We start from the raw sequence: 14,321 nt of genomic DNA, 5'->3' as shown, positions 1-14,321 counted from the left end.
CCCAGGGATTAATGAGTGGTCTTTCCCTTACAATCGTCTGGGAATTTGGGACATATGGTTTATATGGTAAATTTACTGTTGATTCAGTCTTAATATTCTTCCTTCATTTTCTTTCTCTTTTTCCAATTTAATTTCTTTTTATTTATTAGATACCTTTGTGTAGATGTGACCAAATACCTGACAGAAGCATTTTGATAAAGATTTATTTTGACTTAGGATCCCATAGGTTCCATCCATGGTTGTTTGGCTATTGTGGCAGTGGGTATATGTGGCAGAGGAGAGTTACTCATCTCATGGCAGACAGTCAACAGAGAGAGGAAAAAGACTAGGGACCTAGTGTGACTTTCAAAGTCATACCCCAGTGACCTGCTCCCTCCATCTATATCCACCCACAGAGTTTCCGCAGCCTCGCAAAGCAGTACTACCAGCTGAAGACAAGTCATTTCCAACACCAGTCTGTTGCACACACTTCATATTGAAACCATCACAAATTGTAATGCACCTGGGAGCTGTCTCAGATATCTGGGGGATAGTATGGAAATGACTGATTTTTATTATAATTCATGCCCATATTGAGATGTCACATTAATTTTCATTATTTTCTCCTTAAGATGACGACTTCTTGATAAGTAGGAAATTTCCATCTTCCGTCACAGTGAATAGATAGGCTGGTTCTAGATCAGTTCCTGTTATAGTTAATCCTGTAGAAAGGGTGAAGTTTTTAAGCTTCAGTTATGTACATGTTCCTTTGTGACTTCTCTTGTATTTTATTGTTTTATCCTTTGATCTTTACATCAGCCATCTCTTACACATTTGGGGGTGAGACTCATTTTAAAAATTTGTAAATCGCCAGGCAGTGGTGGCCTTTAATCCCAGCACTTGGAGGCAGAGGCTGGCAGTTGGAGGACAGTCTGGACTACAAAGCAAGTTCCAGGACAGCCAGGGCTATGCAGAGGAATCCCTGTCTTCAAAAACAAAAACCAACGGACCAATCCAACAAACAAAACAAAAAAATAAAAAACAGGGGGCTGGAGAGATGGCTCAGAGGTTAGGAGCACTGCCTGCTCTTCCAAAGGTCCTGAGTTCAATTCCCAGCAACCACATGGTGGCTCACAACCATCTGTAATGATATCTGGTGCCCTCTTCTGGCCTTCAGGCATACAGACAGAATATTGTATACATAATAAATAAATATTTAATAAAATAAGTAAATAAAAAACAATTTGTAAATCTTTGTAAATACTCTCTGGAAAAAAGAATTTTATATTAGGTCATAGCATAGGCAGTATGATGGTTACATGCTGTTAATCTTTTTTTAAAATGTCAGTTTGTTGATTTACAAAGACATTTTCTAAAGTCTAAATATTCCTAAATGTTCTTGTTATGTCACTAGTGTATTTGTTTCCTGGGGAAGATGAACATGAGGTTGCACTATCTCCTGGTTTTTGTGAGAGTTAAGAACACTTAAGTTCCTGTCCTCCTCCCTCACTTGTAATTTTATCTTTTGAAGAACCTGGGTGATTTGTAGTCTGGGTTTTGATTTAGTTTACCATGCTGCCGTGCCCCGTGAGTTTCATGTAAGTTGATATTTTGGTGTAAAAATATGGCTAAGGTTTAATTTGGAGGAGAGGGGTACAAGACATATTCTGGCTTTCCTTTTATGTGTTAGCAATTGTTACAATTGCTATTGCTTTTGATTCTCAAGATACTAAAAAGATCACTATAGTGTTTAGCTGAAAAATAGGGAGACAATGTATGGTAATGGTAGCATACATTGTAGAGACAGGAATGCCATGGACTGTTGGAGGGGAAAAGCAATGTTGTCAGGAATGGAAGAATACCTAGTTTTGGTCTTGGCTCCCTGAGCAGAGCTGTTTGTCCTTGCATAATTAACACAAGGGTGGCAGCAGCTAATACTCACTAGTACTTACTGTATACCAGGTTCTGTGCAAAGTAATTTATGTATGTCATCTAATCTCATTTTTAAAACTACTTTACAAGTTAGACATTATCATCTTTTTTTGTTCTTCAGAAAGGTTAGGCAAAGTGTCCAAGGCCATGCCACTAAGAAGTTGGGTACCAAAGGCCTCCAGCTCTGCTCCACACCATCATTTGCTGGTGACCACTTTGTTCTTTCATGTTTATAAAATGGGTACAAGCATAGCTGCTGCATCGGCCTCGCGGAATTAATGGTATGTTGTTTGTGAAAATGCCTTGAAAAAATGGGTTGATGTTAAAATGAGATGCAACTGTGCCGACAAGTAAAGGAAGATAGCCTTTGTCTCTAAGAGAATGAAGATTCTGCAAGAAAGAAAACCTCTAGTCATTTTCTAACTTCTTTTCCCATAACTGTTGCTGTTGAAATATGGGAGAGTTTTTCTTTTGCTAAAAACAAGAATGGCAGAGATTTTATAGGTGGTAAAATCACATGTCAGAGGTTGCCTAAAACTCCCTTGTGAACTGTGGCACCAATTACTCCAGGAGCCAGTTACATAGGCCCAGTAAAGATATGCTTAAGAGAGTAAGAGTAGAGTAACTATTAATCTCTTTTTCCAAAATGACAAATAATTACAAGTGAATTATTAATTGAATTTATAGTATTTTGCCTCTGTAGCTGAGTAAGTAGGTGATATGTTAAAATTATTCTTTAACATGTTTTATATGTTTGAAACTATTTTGTGATTTATAAAACTACTAAAAGTACAGACCACTAATATTTGCATATATAATAGATAAGACAGAAAGAACTCTGTGCTGTCACTTACTATAAGTCAGTAGTGAGTACATGGGACTGGTGGGAAAAGGTCTGTGACTGTGGCCAGGCTCAGGGTAGAGAGCCTGATGATTAGTTACAGATATGCAGAGTGATGGATATTTTGTTCTCTTGCTGCTGTTTGGTAACAGCTGTACTACAATGTTCCAGCGCATAACTGGGATCTTTGGGTTTTAGTTAATTGTTTCTTGCAGTTCTTCCATTACTCTGTAAGTCATATAGCCTGATGCCAGTTACTGTGGTGAAATAGCTAGGATTTCACTATGATATTCCCCAAAGAGCTTTCTTCTTTATTTGTTTTAATCTTTAGTTAAAAAATTAGATTTATTTGTTTTATTTTATATGTATGAGTGTCTTGCCTGCATGCATGTATGTGCATCATGTGAATGCCTGGGGCCCACAGAGGCCAGAAGAGGGCATTGAGTCACCTGGAACTGGAATTGCAAATGGTTGTCAGTCACCATGTAAGGTGCTGGGAAACCGAATCCCCATCTGCTGCAAGAGCAGCAAGTGCTCTAATCTGCTAAATCGGCTTTCTAGTTCATTTTCTATTTGGGTATTTGTTGAGATAGGGTCTGACTTTGTACCCCTGATTGATCTGGACCTCATAGAGATGTACCTGCCTCTAAGTGCTTGGATTAAAGGCGTGAACCACCAAGCTTGGCTCCTCTTTATTTTTGTTGAGATATAATTCATATACCATAAAACACCCTTTGAAGGACTACAGTTTGGTGGCTGTTAGTGTTTTCTCAGCATTATACAATTATTACTACTACTTAATAATACTAGATTATTTTATTATCTCAGAAGTTCTATGCCCAGGAGCAGTTGCTCCTTGTTCTCCATTTCTGAGTCCTTGGCAGCCACTAATATACCTCATATCTCTGTGGATTTCCCTCTTAGCAACGTTTTATATAATTGGCACCATACAATGAGTGACCTTTTCTGTCAGTTACTTTCATGGTTCATTCGTACTAAAGCAGATATTTGTTGTTTTTTTTATGGCCAACTGATATTTTATTATATTCCATTTAAAATATTTAAAAATTTTATTTATTTTATGTGTAAACGTATTTTTGTCTGCATGCATGTCTGTGTACCATGTGCATGACTGGTGCCCAGGAATGCCAGAAGAGGGTTGAGATCCCCAGGAACTAGAGTTACAGATGCTTGTGAGACTCCATGTGGGTGTTGGGAATCAAACATTGGTCCTCTGGAAGAACAAACAGCCAGTGCTCTTAACTACTAAGCCATCTCTACAGCTCTTCCCTTTTTACTATCACTGTAACCAGGTTTTAGGATAAACTATAGCCACAAAAAGCCATGTTTGTCACCTGTCCCCAGTATTTAAAAGACTAGTAATTATTAAAAGTGGAGAAAGATTTATTCTGTGGCCACATTGTGAAGAGGCACAGATAGAGGAACCTCATGACTCCAAGTCTAGCTTTGGGGTACCAGTTGAGCTTTAGACTTAAATGAAAGAAGAATTTGGGCAAGAGTCAGGGCATGAGCTGGTTGATGATTGTCTCAGTTCTGCTTGCTCAACGTGATCCATAGAAGTCCTATTGCTGTCTTGTTTGTGAGAATCAGTCTGGTTCCTACAAGATTGTTTCCAACAGCCTTGCCTTTGTGGATAATTCATCTGTATTCACAGTGCACGCATGTGTGCATATGCATGTGTGTGTGTGTGTGACTTAGAGACATCCTAAGTCTTCTAAGAGATTTTTCTGCTTTTGGAATCTTAAGGTGGTCCCAAAGGAAAGGTTAAGGACAACGACTGATTTCTGAGTCTTCAGACAAAGTAAGGAAAGTGACAAACACAAAATGAAGGGCGATGTCAGGCTTTCATCTGTTTTTAGTTTCCTTCTGGGCCCATTTGGGAGCCAGTGCTTCTCAGTAAAAGCAGCTGCTGTATAGCCATTTGATTATGAATAATGCTGCTGTGATATTCTTGTACAGGTTTTTACATGGGCACATGGTTTTGCTTTTATTGACTGTAATAGAACTGAAATTACAGATCATATGGCAACACTGTGTTTAACATTTTTGAGAAGTGTGAAGGTGTTTTCTAAATGACTGAAGCATTTACACCCCACCAGGAGTAAAGAGGGCTTCTGAGTCTCCATATCCCCACAAGTTCATATTTGACTTTTGGTTGCATCCATCCTGGTGACATAGTAGTGTAAATCTGATTTTGACTTCTGAATTGAACAGCTTTTCAGATGCCTCTTGACCACTTGTACATCTTTCATGAGCAAACCTTAGTTCAGATCTTTTGCCCATTTTTTTGAGTTGTTTTTTTTTATTACTGAATTATACATATTCTTCATCTATTCTGATTGCAAATCTCACATCAGATACATGGTTTTCAAATATCTTCTCTCTTCTGAGTGTCTCTTTAAAATCAGGCGATGAAAGGAGACAGAGACAGAGACCCACATTGGAGCACCGAACTGAAATCTCAAGGTCCAAATCAGGAGCAGAAGGAGAGAGAACACGAGCAAGGAACTCAGGACCGCGAGGGGTGCACCCACACACTGAGACAATGGGGATGTTCTATCGGGAACTCACCAAGGCCAGCTGGCCTGGGTCTGAAAAAGCATGGGATAAAACCGGACTTGCTGAACATAGTGGACAATGAGGACCACTGAGAACTCAAGAACAATGGCAATGGGTTTTTGATCCTACTGTACGTACTGGCTTTGGGGGAGCCTAGGCAGTTTGGATGCTCACCTTACTAGACCTGGATGGAGGTGGGTGGTCCTTGGACTTCCCACAGGTCAGGGAACCCTGATTGCTCTTCGAGCTGATGAGGGAGGGGGACTTGATTGGGGGAGGGGGAGGGAAATGGAAGGCGGTGGCGGGGAAGAGGCAGAAATCTTTAATAAATAAATAAATTTTAAAAAAATTTCTTAGTGGTATCCCTTGATAGACAAAGATTTAAGTTTTGGTAGAACAAAATTTTTTCTTGTTGTGCTTTTCATGTCATGGCTAAGAAACCATTGCCTAATTTAGATTCAGTGTTTACACTTATGTCTTTGTGCTAGCTCAAGTTATTTTTGCTATGAAATGTAAGATAGATCTCAATTATTTTGCACTAAGATACATTATCTCCCAAATATGCATATCAACAACACTTTGTGAATCACCGTGCTTGGCAATATTTTAATTGCTTTATGATTCTGCTACTTCGTTAGTTTCTTCTCTATTCCCTCGTAATGAGTGTCTTGTTGTTATTGAGGTTTTTGTTTTGTTTTGTTTACCAAGGCCATATTAACCTTTGCACTTACAGAACGTGAGGATTCTGAGTAAGTGTCGATGATGCAGCCTAGCCTGTTAGCAGAGTAGAGTCCTCATGAATCATAAAGCAAATTAAAATAAAGAACAGAGGGTTAGGAGCACTTCTGTCCATAGTTGCAATCAGTTGTTTTCCCCTGTGGCATTTTAAATGAATAGGAGTTGATGAGTGCATCATAACTCACAGTGTCTTAACTTTAAGAAAGAACCTTATATCCACCAGTATAGTAGGATAAATGGAATTCTTAAAGCAGTTGGGTTTAATTTTTAAGAATTTGATAGTTGGAAAGTTCACTCTTTTTTTTTTTCATCTGGAATCTGTCCTTGGTACTGAGTACTCATTTCATCAATGTCCCTTTAAATCTCCAAGCCCCAGATTAAACTCAGCACTTCACTTAGGCCGGAGTAGTACAAAGTACTGTTAGCCAGTAGCTCTTTTGTTTTCCTTTTTATATGATTCAGAATTAAGCTGTTTTGAGGAACTTGGGGGCTATTTGGAGTTTTTTAAATCAATGAAATCCTTTTCTAACTAAGAATTAATGTGTCCTATTCCTTTGAAATACCAGACTTATTATGAAAGTTGCTTCATGACTATGTGTTTTCTAGACCTTCTCTGTTATGTGGCTATGGCCAGTTATAGCCACATATACCCCACATGCCTTGCAGCTGAGTTTTAATATTATTGTTTTTCAGTACTGTTGGGTGACTAAATGAGGTGATTTGTATCTGTGTTTGTACATAGCTTTAGCACAAACAAATGTTGGCCACAGGTGGTTCTTTGCTGACTTTACTTATTCTTGGTCAGGCCTTAACTGTTTATTAAATAGCATCCATATATTTTAAACATGAAGCAAAAAACAAGGGGTAGTATATCAATTATCCCATATGCCTTTCATGCAATTCATGTGAAACCTTAACAATTTGTCCTAATTTGGGGAACTGTGGGAGAGGTACCAGTCCGTTTCCTGGAAAAACTGTATCATGAATGTTTTTGTCTCCATGTGTAATATAGTTAATTGTTTTGTAAGTTTTAAGCTTTAGGTATATACTGTTGTAATATGCATTTTCCTCATTATTTCCCCTCTGTGATTTGTTTCATGGTTATACCACAGTTTACCTATCTATTCTCTTACTACATTTTGTAGGTAGTTTTCAAAGTTGTATTATTAGACAGAGGCACAGAGAACATTCAGTCAGAGATATTTTCAGTTAAATATGCATTCCTTTCTATAGAGTATGTGGAAGATAGAATAAGCGAAAGAGAACGAGTAAGAAAAATTGTGTGTATTTGTAGAGATTAGGAATCTCTGGCTGAGCCAGGTGGTTGTGGTACACACCATTGATCATAGGGTAGAGGCAAGAGGATCTCTGAGTTTGAGGCCAGCCTGTTCTACAGAGTGAATTCCAGGACAGCCAGGGCTACACAGAGAAGAAACCTTGTCTAGATTAAAAAAAAAAATAAATCATTGGCTGAAGGAAAAAAATATAATACCCACCTCTTAAGCTATAGGAAGTAATTTGATATTATTTTAAGGTTAGTTTTTTTATTCTTATTTTAATTATATATATGTGGGTGTCTAAGGATATGTTTATCCACAAAGTCCAGAAGAAGGTATCAGATCCCCTGGAGCTGGAGTTATTAGCAGTTGTGAGCTACCCTCTGTGAGGAGTCTGCTTTCAATGTGGCAAGGCTGGTAGCCATTTGGGCAAGAAGCTGCTCTTGCTTGGACTGTTTGGCAGTATGTTGTATAAACTGGACATGCAGGTCCCACAGAAAAGTAACTGTTGAACTTTGTCAAAACAAGGTGGGATGATCCTTCAGGGTTCCTGCTTCACAGAAGAAACTGCCAGACATTCTGCAGGACACAGAAGAGAGTGATGATAAACATTGCCAATATAGGTGGGACAGTCTTTCAAATTTCCTTCTCCAGTGTAAAGTCTGTCAGATACTATGGGCCTGTAGGCTAAAGATGAATGCCCCAGTGTTAAAAAGGAACTTTGTGTGACTGTCCAGGCAACCAGATATCTGTGTCATTTCTAGAATCTTAGAAGTTGCTTGCAATGCATCCCCTGTTTACTGAGGTAATGTTAATTCCCTCTGGAGTCTTGGATGGAGTTGAAGATTAGATAGTTATATTAGCAGTTTTCTTTAATTATGAAAGAAAGTTAGTTAGGTATAAAACTTTGGATTCACTGATAGGTAATGTAGGATTTTCTCTGAATTCATTAAATGCAAATGGACTGAGAATAGTAGATTTTTACTTGATAACTTTCTGTTCTGTCTAGTTTTCTATGTTAAAACTTTTCCTTTTTATTTAGACAAAAGGGGAAAATGTTGTAGAATATTATTTTAAGGTGTGTGACTTTTGTTTATGTTGCATTTGTTTAGCTCTGTGAAGCTGTGATTCTTTGCCTGTCTAAAATACCTGATGGTCTAATAAAGAGCTAAATGTCCAGTAGTGAGGCAGGAACAAGGATAGGTGGGGTTGGCAGGCAGAGAGGATAAATAGAAGGAGAAATGAGGAAGAGAGCGAGCAATGGGAGAAGAAGGGGAAGAGAACGTCAGGGGCCAGACACCCAGGAACCCAACCAACCATCAAGTAGGAGTAAAAGTAAGATATACTTAAGTAAGAAAAGGAAAAGGCCCAGAGGCAAAAGGTTGTTGGGATAATTTAAGTTAAGAAAAAACTGGCAAAAAAACAAGCCATCTTAAGGTCAAGTGTTCATAACTAAGAATAGCCTCCAGATCTGATTTATTTGAGAGCTGCGTGGTGAGACCCCCAAAAAGCCAAAAGAGCCCATAAGAGTAAAAATTAACAACAACACTCATAGGGTCCTGACAGATTTAGAAGCAAGTTTTTTAACCAGAAGTAAGGGTGCTTAGCATATTTTGACCTGTGAACTCCAGGCAAAAGAAGGAAGCAGAAAGAGTGAATTAGAACTTGTTCAAGTCTTAATATTCTTAAAACCACCTCCACTGACACACTTTTTCCAATCAGGTGCCTTAGGCAGGCAAAGCAACAGATCTTTACATCATTAAACAAACGGCAATAAAGAAATATAATACATCTTTACATAGTTAAAGTAATATTCCACAGCATAAACAAATGTTACACATCTTTACATAGTTAAAGTAATATTCCACAACATAAACAAATGTTACACATCTTTACATAGTTAAAGTAATATTCCACAATATAGGGGCAGTAGGCTGAGCCTTGATTTGTGTGTTGTAAAGATTCCGGTGTCATGGACTGTAGCCCAGAACATTAGGATGTGATTTTTTTCCTCTCTTTGTTACTAGTGGGCTATTGTTTTAATCGAGAAAAAGAACTGAGACAAAAGATCATTAAATTGCCACTGCTACTAACTAATGCAAACAAATGCCTACCATTATGAAATGTCAGTAAATACTTATAGTAATGTGCATTAAAACTTGTCTTGACTCACTTCAATTCTCATTCACATAATTGACCTTTTTGTCTTTCCTACTTTAGTGTCATTTTTTCTACGTATTCTCTTCCTACCGCTGATTTACTCATCGCTCTAAAATTACTTCTATAATTGTATCTCATTGTACTTTCCTCTTCCTGTCCAGATTCCTTTTTTCATTTTATATACACACATATTATATGTATTACTGTTTTTTCTACACACCTCTCTTAACTATATATGTGTATGTGCACCTCCACACACACCTCAGTTTTGCTGGGTTTCATGGTGCATTAGCATCTGAATTTGAATGATGAGTGAATTTGAAGTCTAGTATGTATTCTATTCATTTGATACAGGCTCCGTGCTTTCCCATGGGCTTAAACTCATGTCGTTTGTGTATTAAATTTTTTTTTTTGCTTTGGCTTTTGTAAGAATTTCAGTTTGTGACCCTTCAACTATTGAGGGTCCCTCCTCTGCTATGCTGTGGGATCCCTTCTACTCATCACTTTCTGCCTTTACACACTACCCACCATCTTCTAGACTTAGTGTGTACCGGTCTTCTCTGAGTCTGTGCATTCGTTTTGTATTCAAGGCTACACTTTGCATCTTTTCTCAGCCAGGTTCTCCTTGGACTTCCTTCATTTGGAGCTGAGGTCTTTCTCATATCCATGAGGGTCTTTCCGTACTGAGAAGGTGAGGACACTACTCGGAGATTAAAGATGACCCAAGTAAATAGGGAAAGAATTTTGTGTTTCTACATCAGAATACTAACTATGGGTGAAATGTCACTACTGTTCAGACTGTCCCATATGCAAACATATAAAGGGTAATCCCAATCAAATTCAAACTTTTTTATAATTGGTAAGCTAACAAGATTCAGATAGAAATTCAAAGGACCTAGATTAGTCAAAACTATTTTGAAAAGGAAGAAAAGGCTGTAGGACTTATGCTACCTGTTCCCAACAAGCTTTTCCAACAGCTGGTACTGGGAATCCACATGCCAATCCTGGACTTTGAACCATACCTTAAATCATATTAAAAATAACAAGAACAACAAAAATTTAAAGCTCTAAATGAATCATAGAACTAAATATATTGCTTAAAACTATAACACTATAGAAAATGCATACCATAAAATCTTTGTTCTTTTACTTTGTGAGTAGGTAAAGATTTCTTATATCAAAGGCCTAGTCACTGATGCACTGGGCCTTGTCGGTTAAGGACCTCTGCCTTGGAAGGTGCTATGGAGATATCCAGATGCAGAAGAATGAATCTAGATCATTCTCTCACCTCATACAAATCAACTGCAGATGTATCTTAAACACCTTAATGTAAGACCCAAGACTTTGAAATTGTTAGAAAAAAAGGTAGGAAAATACTCTGAGATATAAGGACTTTCTGAATAGAATTCTGGTCACTCAGGATATAAAGCTAGCAACTGACAAATGGGATTTCATGAAACTCAAAAAGCTTCTCTACAACAAAGGTAAATAGTTAATTGAGCAAAGATAGCCTATGGAGTGGGAGGGGAAAAACTGCTTACTTATGTAACAAGTTCATGCAGGTCTACAATTAGGCAAATAAATGCTGATGAAGATGTGGACAGAAGCTCTCCTGCACTGCCAGCAGTTCTATATGTATTAATATAGCTAGTTACTGTGTAAGCCACTGTGGATTTCTCTCAGAAACCTGCAATAGGTCAACCATATGATCCAGCTACACCATTTGTAGATACTAACTAACACAAAGGACAGTAATCAGCATATCACAGAGATATTTGCATATCAGTATTTATTGCAGAATCTTCACAATAATAAGTGCTCAAACCAACATAGGTATTGGACAGGGAATAGGTAAAAAAAATGTGATATGCACAATGGAAAAATGTTCAGTCATAAGAAAAGTTATTTTGCTTGTAGGACAATAGATGCAGCTGGGGATAGTCATATTAAGCAAATGAAGCCAGACTCAGACAAATATGCTTTTCTCATTTGGGATTCCTAGGTTGTACAATCACACATGTGTAGATGATATGAAAGGAGAAGCAAAACTGTCAGAGAGCAGAGGACTAATGAGATGGAAAGGAACAAGAAGGAGGGGGATAAAAGAGTGTGAGGGTAATAGGATCAGTGTATAGTACATACTTGGATGAAAATGTCCTTAGATATCATGTACCATGTACAATGAACATGCACAATGGAAACTGCTCTTTAACACTTGATTAGTCAAGGTTTTTATCAGATGCAGTGTAATCACCTGTACAAGGACCATTGGAAGCCATTTTCTACAGATGTACTTACTTTTGGAGATTCTCTACTCAATACCCAGGGATGCCAGTGTTAGAAACCAGACTTTTCAAAGGATTTGAAATCTCAGTATTAGAGGGAGGAGAAAAGTTTATAAAACTTCATTTGTGAGACTGATTCCATACAGCTTAAGCTTAAGGTACACTTTCATAAACATACCTTCACTCACAGTGGTGATTTTAACATTTTCTTTATGTTTGAAATTCTGTTCATTAAGCATTATCTTGGCGATGCCTCTGTGTTGTAGGAGCTGTATTCCTGCCACCCAGCTCCCGGCCGCCTGGCTAGCTTATGCCCCAAAATAACAACACATAAATTGTATTCTTTTAAACACTGCTTGGCCCATTAGTTCTAGCCTCTTGATGGCTAATTCTCACAATCTTGCCTAACCCATATTTAGTAATCTCTGTAGCACCAGTCTTACCGGGAAAGATTCAGCATGTCTGACCTGGCGGCTGGCTGCATCACGTCTGCCCTGGAGAGGAGTGGAAATGGCATCTGTCTGAGTAAAAATATGTGCCTTTAGTTAGGCTGTTTATATATTTTTTAAATTGTTCAAATTGTCTATTTTGCTTAAAACTTATTGTGTGTGTGTGTTGTCTGTATGTATGTCTGTGCAGCATTATACATGCAGTGCCCTTGGAGGTCAGAAGAGGGGGTTTGACCTCCTGAGTCTGGAGTTACAAATAGTTCCAAGCCACCATGTGGGTGCTGGGAATTGAACCTGGATCCTTTAAAGAGCAGCCAATGCTTTTAACCATTGAGCCATCTCTCCAGCCCCCCTCCCCTTCTTTTTTAAGTTTTGCAGTGGGGCTGTAATTGGAGTGAGAAATGTAATTTTGGAAATTTACCACAGGGTACAGGGAAATGGGCAGCAAGAGTATGGCTCGAGTTTAGCCCTGTGGTCTAGGGAGCCTCGGAGATTCTGAGATTGGTATACTGGGGAGTGTGGGATAGGGAATGGTGTCCACATGATGCCGTAAAACAATCCCACACCAGTTAAGAAGAATGGGTAATAAAAGGGTTATTTGTTTAAGAGGAAAACTTACAGGTCATCGTCCTAAACAACCGTCCTCTGGGTGCAAACAGGAACAGAGTCTGGGAGCCAGAAGCAAGAGAGCAGGCGCACGGTTCCGGCTGCTTTTTAAAGTAGAAGAGACCATGCCCCAGTGGGCTGGTATCTTAAAGGCTATTGGCTGAAGGAGCAGAATGTGCTCCCACAGCATTCACAAGAGAGGAATATTAAAGGCCTGTTTTTATTAAAAAGTCCTTGTTTAATGATCCCTTCTCATTTGTTCAGACCTCGGTTTTCTTTAGTGTATGCAATCTCTCTCTTTCTCTCTCAAGTTTGGGAGACTGGTTGTAAGAATGAAGATTAGGTTGAATCTGAAATAGATAAAAGCAGATGAAAACAGACTCAGATGTAATTAGTGTTGTGGTAGATGGTTTGTGAAGTCAGCTTTTGTAGATTTGCCTGCCAGTTGAACTACGACACACAGCATTTGTTTTATGGGTAGATGCTCATAAGATGCTAATAAATGACTAACACGCAGTTAAAGTAGGATATAATTTGTCCTGGAGGACAGGAATTTCAGAGTAAGGACAAGAATTAAGGAAACAGTCTGATGTGGAAGAGACTTTGCTTTTAATTTATCTCACTTCTGTTTGATTATCTCTAGTTATATGAAAATAACTGCCTCAAGGTATGGTCTTCGTGGTATTAGGGAATTCTGGTAACCCCCATGCCTCACTGTCTCATCTACTCATAGGTCTTTGAGCTAGTTACCCTGAGGTTGTGTAGGGAAAGTCTGGGTACACTTATGTGGGTCAGAACTTGGCTATTTGATGATGACTCTGGGTTCTGCGCTTTTACGCTCTTTGATGCAGGTGCACTTCACTAGGCTGATTGCATCCTGGGTCATTGTTTTCAGATGCCTGGAGACACTTTTCACTAGTCTCTAATTTGTAACTCTTTTAAATTGTCTTATTTAGAACCTTACATAATGGTTCAGATCGAATCTCATAGTTCAAAATAGAATGATTATTTAATCAGTGTGATTAAGATTGTCTAAATTTGTAATTCATGCTTTTTCCCTAATAGATCTACTCCCTGTTTTGTTTGCATTGGTCAACTCTTTGATCATATAAATACCTGTAGATAAGCCAATCAGCCAATTAGCCTACCTACCTGCTCTCATAATTGGCTACTAAGTCAGGAAGTTAGTTCTTCCTGTCTTCATTTTAAAGCAAGAGTAGAGGACAGTGGCTATCTTCAACGAGCCTTGGGCTTTAAAGGTAAAAAACTGGGCACTGGCACTTATTAGTAAAGTATCCTTGGACTAGTGATTATTTAAGAATCTTAATCCCTCATTACGGATATTGTGAGGTTTCCATGAAATAATCATTAGAAAATACTTCACACTATGGTTTCTTTATTCATAGTAATGTTTTATTGACCTTTAATCTTTTGACCTCTATTTCCTCATCCATAACCACATTTTATTCTTTCT

At 38.3% G+C, this 14,321-nt stretch overlaps 1 protein-coding gene across 5 annotated transcripts in view; it reads left to right on the top strand.

Moving 5' to 3' along the window:
* LOC121439592 (nuclear receptor coactivator 1) overlaps window positions 1-14,321 on the top strand; it is a 222,209-nt gene that overhangs the window by 19,586 nt on the left and 188,302 nt on the right. Inside the window, exon 1 of one of the 5 annotated variants that reach the window (XM_041640121.1) lies at window positions 2,173-2,192. The exons of the other annotated variants lie outside the window; for them this stretch is intronic. The gene's annotated coding sequence lies outside the window, so the exon portion shown is untranslated. Of the gene's footprint in view, window positions 1-2,172; window positions 2,193-14,321 lie in introns of those variants that run through there. 5 annotated transcript variants of the gene reach the window in all.

This window comes from Microtus oregoni, unplaced genomic scaffold (assembly GCF_018167655.1).
Source record: "Microtus oregoni isolate MIOR12 unplaced genomic scaffold, Mior012 000062F_ref0000492, whole genome shotgun sequence".
Classification (NCBI taxonomy): Eukaryota; Metazoa; Chordata; class Mammalia; order Rodentia; family Cricetidae; genus Microtus; species Microtus oregoni.
The sequence above is the reverse complement of the archived record's forward strand: the minus strand, read 5'-3'. Positions and strand labels throughout refer to the sequence as shown.